Source organism: Cucumis sativus, chromosome 1, assembly GCF_000004075.3.
Source record: "Cucumis sativus cultivar 9930 chromosome 1, Cucumber_9930_V3, whole genome shotgun sequence".
In the NCBI taxonomy this organism is placed as follows: domain Eukaryota; kingdom Viridiplantae; phylum Streptophyta; class Magnoliopsida; order Cucurbitales; family Cucurbitaceae; genus Cucumis; species Cucumis sativus.
In genome coordinates, this window is record NC_026655.2 from 22,236,997 (window position 1) to 22,247,174 (window position 10,178).

General features: G+C 28.6%; 1 long non-coding RNA gene across 1 annotated transcript; it reads right to left on the reverse strand.

Moving 5' to 3' along the window:
- Nucleotides 1–8,987: 8,987 nt before the first annotated feature.
- On the reverse strand, nucleotides 8,988–9,613 carry LOC116401767. The gene is made up of 2 exons (XR_004214126.1): nucleotides 9,434–9,613; nucleotides 8,988–9,343 (listed from the first exon to the last, which is right to left on the reverse strand). It is a non-coding gene; the product is annotated as an uncharacterized LOC116401767 (long non-coding RNA).
- Nucleotides 9,614–10,178: the final 565 nt, after the last annotated feature.

Consider the following 10,178-nt stretch of genomic DNA (forward strand, 5'->3'; position numbering starts at 1 on the left):
TTTTTTCACTAATTATGCTTTGTTACTTCCTTGCACATATTGGTATCTGTTGGTTTAATAATTATTAATTGGGTGTATGATGCTCGTTGTGATTTATAATGGGATTTTTGTATATATTACTTCAGCTATTATTGATATGAATGTGTGAGTAATATCCCAATGTTTAGTTTAAATATCACTCTTAATAATGTATAGTTAAAGAGAATGAAGAAGCTTTTTCAATTGAAGAAACAATTATGAGAAAATTGTGTTTTTGTTTCTTTCTATTGTAGTGACTTCCATAAGGTATTGGAAACTTTTATTCACAAAAAAAAAAAAAAAAAGAACTATTAGTCATCTAGGTTCTTACAAGAGAACAAATATGGTGAAATTTCTCATGAATGAGTGTGAGGAATTAGAAAGGAATAAAATTTCCTCGGTCGCTTGTTTATATATCCAGCAGGTTTGAAGGCATTCATGGGTTTTACAGGAGAATTACATCAAGCCTTCTAAATAATATCCCAACGACCTCAATCACGTTTATTGTGTATGAAAACGTCTTAAACTTTATCAAACTAACAAGACAAAAGGAATAAAACTCGTGGATTGAACTACATTGTTATTTCATCATTGCAGAAGCTGGTATTTGTATCCAAAATTTCTCCAATCTATTGGAATTTTTATATTTTTGCAATTTATTATTCAATCAATCACTTCCCTCTTTGTTCATGGTAATAAAAATCCAGCTGCTTTTGAAATTACAGGAGGTAAAATACAGAACATTTGTTAACCAAGTCACTTATTTCAAACTAAAAAAAAAAGTAACAACCAATTTGTTAACCATGTTTGCACTTTCAATATTGTTTAATTTTTTTGTGTTACACTTTCATATTAACTATAGTTGCAAAAATAGATAACAAGTAATTTATTTTTTTTAGACCTTAAAACAACAATGGTTGGATATCCAGTTGTGATTTATGCATATTTTTTGTATTGACTTTTTGTTTGATTGTGTTGAAAGAAAGTTATAGTTCGAAGTGTTAGAGGCTTGGCCACCTTAGATTTGCAATTCCATTCTGTCTTATACTCTCCCGTGCATTATAATTATAAGTGTGTAGAAAAACATGTGGTGTTTGTTTAGTTATACAATGTACCTACTTTCCCCTCATGTGTGCATTATAAGTATTTTCTGGCTTACTAATAACTTCATTGAAATTTTAGTTAATTTATTTATGGTCTATTGCTAAACAATTACACAAGCCAAAGTGAATGAATAAATGTGCAAACACAAAATCTACTATGATGTTGAGTTGAATAGTGATGGTTGGATTTCTATTCTGCTATGTTATATTAATTATCATCGATTTTTCTTTTTTCAGGCTGCGAGAACTGTTGTCAGAGCTTTTTCAAACTGTTGTTGAGATGTTTTGGTATCGTTTTTAGATAAGTTAGATAATTTAGGATGTTGAGTTGAACTAGGATGTTGAGGTGAACTCGTGACAATCTAATGGGATTATTTATATTATTTTTGCAAATGATATGAAATATTCATATATGTAATGTTTTGGAAATGATTATATATAAATATGGTGAAGGGTTTTATTTATATATGTTCAAGTTTTGAAACTATATTTGATGAATATCGTCCATTTATATTTATGAAACTGTTGTTAGACCACTATACAGAATTAAGGGAGTACAAACAAAAATACAATTACATTATTATTTTAAAAAAAACTATGAAACATGCTTGACGGTTGTAAAATGTCATAAACAATCAATTTCTTGACGGTTATTAAATGTCATGAACATTCATATTCTTGACGGTTTTGAAACTGTCATGAACACTCACACCCTTGACAGTTTTTAACTGTCATGAAAATTTATATATTTGACATTTATAAACCGTCAACTTTCACTTTCTTGACATTGGCTTCAACGACGGTTTTAAAACCGTCAAAAATAGTGATTCTTGACAGTTTTAAAACGTCAAGAGAGCCATTTTTTGTAGTAGTGATATGTCATTCATAATAATAATACTGTAATTTTCTTTTATTGTTTGATCAATTCTTGAAAAATAAATAAACATGTTACTCTTAGGCACTATTTTATGATTTATCTACTGAAAACAGACTTTTAGTTTAGAAATTCACCCAAAATTAAATTGATTGTTTACTATTAATTATTTGTGAAAGGAAGATTGTACAGCTGAAGAGATTAACTTTTTAGAAATATAATATGACTTCATATGTTAATTATACTATGAGATAAATAGAAAGTTCAAACTTTTCACAACTTTAGATTATATGAAGTACAAATTAACTAAGTCAAATATATGATTTACTTATATATCTTTTTCCAACCAATAATAGCAATTAGTCTTGTAAAAAGTAATCTTAAATTGATTCAATGAATATATAACGTAATTCAATATAATACACCTTTATAAGATAAAGAAAACTACTTTTAATTATAATAAAAAAGCACTTTAATGAAAAGGATATTTGAGATAAGGAAGCATATATTTATCAACAAATTAATGGCTACAAATCTGACAAAGTGAAATGAAACTAACCTCACACATTTTCATTTTCAAACAAAATATTAAAAAAAAGTAAGAGTATATAAAAAAGAGACATTATAACCAAAATATTATAAGAATATAACAAAATTTCCAACTATAAAATTTTTGTGATGTTTTATAAATATTTTCATAATTCTAGAAAAATGCATCTTTGTTTTTAAAAAAAATAGAAAAAAAAAAGTAAGGTAAATTCTTATCACATAATTTTGATTTAAATTCTCATTATCATTTGAGATATATATATATATATATATATATATATATATATATATATATATATATATTGGCACAACTTTATATACATATATTTAGTCATTAGCATATTATATTTTCAGCATTTATTACATTAATTTGATAATATATATTACTCCATTCTCAACACACATAAAGGGAATTATATAAATCAATAATATAACATTTATATAGTGCTATTATTGGTTCATGCACCATTATTTCTCCTTTTAAGCTTCCTTCCTCATCCTTTCTTCCTCCTCTACCAAGCCAAATTTCTTTAGGGATTTTTTGTGATGTGGCGGCCTCTGACAGCGTTAACCTCAAACGAATGTTCTAGCGGAGGTGGGAACGGATCATGTCTTGGATTAGCTCCCGGATCAGAATAGTCATTCATAATATACGTTGCTTCTTGGTTTTCTGATATGATATTAGATTATTTAGTTTTCTATATATTATACAAATCTAGACTATTCAACAGCAAAGTTAATTGGCAATCTTACGTACCTGAATGGGGTATGATCCGAGCCGAGGTAGCGAGGGCAAACGAGAGCAAGAGGAAGAGAGCAAGACGAGCTTTTGAATAATCCATATGTTAGTTGTTGGATTTTCTTTGGTTTGAATGATTTGTAATGGAGATTAGGAAATAAAGAAATCAAACATATATGTGTGTGTTTACGTAGAGAGAAATGAAGAAATTAGCTATGGGAAGTTTTTATCATGTTGAAAATTGGTGAATTTGAATGAAGGATATATAGAACAAAAAATAGATGAAATGTGTTGTTAATTTTGGTAAGTAAAGAAAAAAAAGGATCACATTCCTAATATCTCAATGTACATACATTCTTTAAATTAAACTCTATCTTATTATTGAAACGGCTATTATATATTATTACTTTTTGTTCATTATCTCATAGGAAATTGTTCAAGAGTATGGGTCCACCTAAACACACTTTGTGAATAAAAAAAACATGGATAATTGTCATTTAAGCCGATGTGATCCTAACTCAATAACGATCGTATAATTTACATGTCAAGTCTAAATGAGAATAGTTAGCTTAACAAATCATATAAAACATTTGCTATCAATCGCAACATTGGAGGTTCAATCTCCAACCCCACGTAGACTTCTTTCGAGAGTGTATATTCTCATACTTTGTATGTTGTTATATTATTTGCAATCGATCAAGCAATGATGAGCGGTGCAAAATATATGTAAATTCGTATTCTAATTTTGCATCAAATATTTATGTTTTCTTTTTCCTTAATAAAAAAGAGAAAAGGAAGAAAGGCAACTTCGTATGTAATATATGAGAAATAATTTGGTGGTGTTTCTGTTTTTCCTCTCTTTGTTTGCCTCCTTTAATATTAAATATTATTATTTGTTTTATATTTTAAAAGAAAAAAGTTTTTCATTAAACCAATATTGTTATTATGGATGTTGATGTCCTACCAATTTTAATTTACTTAAATATTTTCGATTTTGTATTTTCAACCCTTTAATCATTGTATTTTAAAATTTGTAATCACTCCGTCTCTAATTTAGAAATCAGTGATAATAAGATTTAATGAGATTTATTGTATTAATAATCTATTTAGAAGGCGTTTGGCGCACAGGTTCGAAATCAAATATTTGAGAATTAAATCTGTGTGAACTTATTTGATTGAGTTCTAATGCCTGGAAATTACAAATAATACTTGTGTTTGGAGTGAAGGATATGAAAATCTGGATTTCTCATGCTTGTGTTTAGGTTGCCGGTTTTGAATTCATAGGTTTAGCCTAATTTGTTTAGTTTTTTTTATTAATTGTACATCCTAAATTTATTTTGTATCAAATTTTTAATTGATTTTTTTTTTTGATATTTTGGACCTCTAATTCAATTTCTTGATTCTATTGATTTTAATGACAATAATGTAAAAACAAGAACTTTTAATATTCGATAATAATAATTTTAATTACAGTTGCATTAACATGAATAGTCTAATTAATAATATTACAAATCATTTACAAAATATAACAAATCATGTAATCGGATGGAGTTTATGAAAGTTATAGTTAAACAACAATAAAAATGGTCTAATAGCTTTCAAAATAAGCATAGTCAACTACAAGAAATTGGAATAATTGCGACGTCAGAAACAACATCCGTGAAAGATGCGTCGGTGTTGACCACCTTTCGACGACGCAACATCACTTGCGTCGACGAAAAGACATTTCGCAACGTACAAGAATCAGACATTGCAGAAAGTTTAAAATTAAATTTAATATCTTCACTTTCCGCGACGCACAAGAATCAGACATCGCAGAAAGTTTAAAATTAAATTTAATATCTTCACTTTCCGCGACGCACAAGAATCAGACATCGTGAAAAGTTTAAAATTAAATTTAATATCTTCACTTTCTGCGACGTACAAGAGTCAGACGTCCCGAAAAGTTTAAAATTAAATTTAATATCTTCACTTTCTCCGACGTCTATCTGCCACACATCGAAGAAAGTGGAAGTTGTAAGTGTACGTATTGAAGTGACAACGGTCACCATTCCGCGATGTGTGATAGGTGTACGTCAGAAAATGTTTAAATAATGAATTTTTTATTTAATCTTTTCGCGACGTTAGTTTTCCTGACGTTAGGGAAAGTCCACATTTCTTCCCCCCTTCAACACAGAGCCGATTGCAAAATGAAAGAAAGAGAAAATTGATTGAGAGAGAGGGGGATGAGCAGATCTGTGCTGACGTTTGTTCATCTTTGCCGTCGTCGTTGCCGTCGCGGGAAGAGTCCTTGTCCCCCTCTTTCTCCCCTGTCACTATTCCTCATTCTTCCTCTCTCCTTCCCTTTACTTTATCCATGTTTTCCTTCTTGAATAGCTCATCTCCCTCTCTCATTCCTTGTACTTTCTCTTTTTCCCTTCTCTGAATCGCTCATCTCCGTCACTTCTTCTGTCCAATTTCATTCTCCAAAAATGATTAATCGTATGGAAATAGAATAATTTATCAATAACATCAACCATATCTGATAAGGACATAAATAAATGGAAGAATTTAGTGGGTTTATTTTCATATATATTGTTTTGTAATTAATGAAAAAAATAACAAAATAAATAATAAAAAATATATTTAAAGCCTTCTGCGACGCACACGTCGTAGAAGACTTATGTAACGCCACGTCGCGAAAGCCGTCTGCAAAGTTTTGCAGCGTGCGTCAGAAATTTTCTGTCATTGAAGTGAATCACGTCGGGGAAAGTAACCTCGACGTGCCTGTCGACGTCGCAGTAACCTTCTCCGACGTTGGTTAGGGTTTTCGACAACGTATTGTTACACCGGAGAAAATCTTATTTCTTGTAGTGATCAAAAGAGTCATGAAAGTCAAGTATAGCTATATTTAGTCATTGTTGTGGTTCTCTTTCTATGACACGCATATAGTGTATTTTAAACCACTTTTACCAAGAGAGTCTAAATATATATAAATGAGTTCTTTTTTAAAACACATTTATCTTAAGTCAATCCAAATAAGTCCTAAAAGTCTTCTAGTTAAATTGACTAACGAAAAAAAAATGAAAAATGTTATTAAGCTAAAAATAAACCATGCTATATCTATATATGTGATATATATTTACAATTTTCACTAAATTACTATTTGATTTATACTTGAGATAACAATAGATCGGTCATCCATTTTTAACCTTGAAAAAATATAACAAATAAACAAAATCTCCTACAACTAAGGAAAGATTAATTTTAAATAAAGAAGATAAAAGAGATAATTAAAAAAAGATGATCTAATAATACTAGTTAATAAAAAAAACTTAAGAAGAAAAGAAAATAGGGGAATGAAAAGATGCATATTTTAAAAAATATTATTCTGATTAAACCAAAAGCGCATTTGGAATGACTGTGGAAAAAAATTTCAAAAATTCATTTTTATTAATTTTTCAAGGTTTATAGTGGTTGCAAAAGTTGATGGTTGGAAGTTTGTCGACGAAGTTGTCAGAAATAACACCTAGTGGTCAACCTACAATGGTCACTAGGGGTGGTGTTCAAAGTTGATTGATGGATTTTCTAGATTGAGTTAGAAAAGAAAATGTATTTCATGGACTTGAATAGTGTTTACTATTCAATCGCATGTATAGGAAGCTTTGGTGAAGATGGTCGTTGATCAATGGTGAAGACAGTCAACAATCGTCAATTTTAAGACTATTGGTTGGTCGTCGACCATCATGATAATCAGTCATCAAGGGTCATGACTATTGATCATTGATCATCACTATGATCGTATGTTAATATGCACGACATCTATAATTAACGATAACGATTGGTTGTCGTCGATCAGAATGTTCACCCCACGATAGTAACATCTAAAGTTGTAGGTCACCAACGATTAAGATGACTGGTCGTCGATGATCAAGATGATCTGAGGTCGATTATTGTGACCGTCCATATCAATCACGATCAATCATTGTAGTTGATCATGAAGTTTGGCTAGCATTTGTTGCCAAAGATCATCAATGATCATTGATAAGATGCTGAAGTGAAAAATAAATTTTCTAAACGATATGACATTAAAAAAAACATACTAATTCCAAACTCATGGGTTTGAAATTTTAATCTCAAAAATTTTATTTCAAGTGTCCAAACATGGGTCAACTCTCTAATTTCCAAACCCATGAGTCAACACCCCATTGATGCTCAAACCTTTCACAATAATACTAAGTCAATGTAAGAAAATAAGAAGAAGAAAAATGGCATCTAGATTTGGTGATTTTTTTTTACACTAACTGAATGGTAATAAATTTGAAAATACCTCTATCAAATTGTTATAAAATTGAAATTATGAAAACTAATAATATGTTTTCATTTGATTTTGAAAAAATTATTTTAAAAACAATTTGTTTTGAAAAAAAATTAAAGTGTTTGGAAGCCACTCATATTTTAAACAATTTTTAGAAAAATTAATTTTAAACAAAAATTAATTTTTTAAAAAACATTTTTTCTTCCGTCAATCCAAACGGACCCTAGATCATTACAAAATTGTCACGTACTTTTATGAATCTTTAGGGATCAAATGTGTTTTTTAGCCAAATATATATTTTATTACAATATTATTTTGGTCTACATACTCTAAAGTTGGTTCAACTTTAGTCTATATATTTTAAATACATACGAAATTGAGTCCTTCCGAGTTAACTTTTGGTGAAATTGATTAAATATATAACATAATAATTTGTAATGAAATTTATAAATTTTCATCACTATTTTCATAAAAATTGGAATTTTGATATTTTTCACTAGTTCCAACTTCTTACATAGATATAAAAATATTAGAAAGAGCATAAGGGGTAACATTGGAAACAACAAGACCCTATTAAAAAAGATAATTAGGTTATAAACTTGGAGAGATTTTAATTCAATATTATTTATTATTGTATGTATTTAAATGTTTGACTTGTATATATCATATTTCTATTTATATATACCATTTAGCATGAGTTATAAGTATTTGTCCGTGAAAGAGTATTCAGAATCCTTAAGATAATATATGTCAGCTACTGTTAAATTCTGTTCACCAAAATTAAAATATATTTGTCATATTGTATTCCTTGCTTGTTTTCATAGTGTAAGAGATGAAAATAGTATATGCCTCAATAAAAGTCCTTTTATCCTGGATCAATTCTTGAAAAATAAGTAAATATAGTACACTCCTAATCAATAGTACTTTATGATTTATCTAGTGTGAGTACATGTTTTTAATTTAGAAATTCACCCAAAAATTAAATTTATTTTTTACTATTTATTATTATTTGTGAAATTAAAGTAAGATTGTACAGCTGAGGAGATTAATTTTTTAGATTAATCTTCAATTGATTCAACCAATATAATGTAATTCGAAATCTTTATATAAGATAAAAAGAAAAATAGCTATTATAATTAAAATCACTTTAATGAAAAAGATATTTGAGATAAGGAAGCATATATTTATCTACAAATCAATGGCTATGAATCTGGCAAACTGAAACCAAACCAAACCCACACGTTTTCATTTTCAAACAAATAAAAAGTAAAAGAATATTATATAATTTAAATTTTATTATATTTTATAAATATTTCAAGATGTTAAATTATTTGTTTTTTTTTTTTTTTTTTTTTGAAAAAAAAGGGTCTTTTCTTCATTTAAAAGAATAGAAGAAAAAAAGTAGGGTAAATGTCTTATCATAAATCTATTTATTCATTAGATATAATAGAGAGACATGTATTAGAACAAACTATATATATATATTTTGTTCATTCTCAACACACATAAAGGGAATTATATAATTCGATAATATAACATTTATATAGTGCTATTATTGGTTCATGCACATCATCATTTCTCATTTTAAGCTTCCTTCCTTACTGATACTTTCTTCCTCCTCTAACAACCAAAATTTCTTTAGGGATTTTTCTTGATGTGGCGGTCCTTGACAACGTTAACCTCGAACGAAGGTGGTGATGGAGGTGGTGGATGATGTCTTGGCTCAGGATAGTCAATTATCATATATGCAGCTTCTTGATTTTCTGATATGATATTACATTTTAGTTTTCTATACAATTATGCAAATCTAGACTATTCAACAATAGATTTATAATTTAACAAATTTTGCGTACCTGAATGGGGTATGATTCGAGCCGAGGTAACAAGGACAAACGAGACCAAAAGGAAGAGGGCGAGATGAGCTTTAGAATAATCCATGTTAGTTGTTTTTTGTTTGGTTTGAATGATTGGTAATGGAGATTAAAAAATAAAGAAATCAATATATATATAAATTTAGGTAGTGAGAGATGAAGAAACTATGGAAAGGCTAATTATTTTGTTGAAAACAGGTGAATTTGAATTTGAATGAAGGATAAAACAAAAATAGATGACATGTGTTGTTAAGTTTGGTAAGTAAGAAAAAAAAAGACAAAAACATTTTTGTATTGTGAAAACTTACAAACATAATACCTTAATGTACATACATTCTTTAATTAAATTTCGTCTTGTTGTTGAACTGACTACTATCACTTTTTCCTAATTATAGGAGCTATGTTGTTCAAGAGTATGGGTCCACCTAAACATATATTGTTTGTGAATAAAAAAAAAAGGCATAACACACACATCGAAAGGTAAAATGTCACAAATGCTCTTGTTACTAATATACGTTTGATACAAGTCTGATACACCTGGTACTTCTTGATACACCTAATACCGAAACATTACGAATATATGTTTGATACACTGCAAATACATTTAATATTCTTTACTTATACAATTGATTGATTAAATGCACTTGATATGCTTGAAGTCCTACTTATACACTTAATATACTATTGATATACACTTGTAAACTTGATTCATATACTTGATACGATT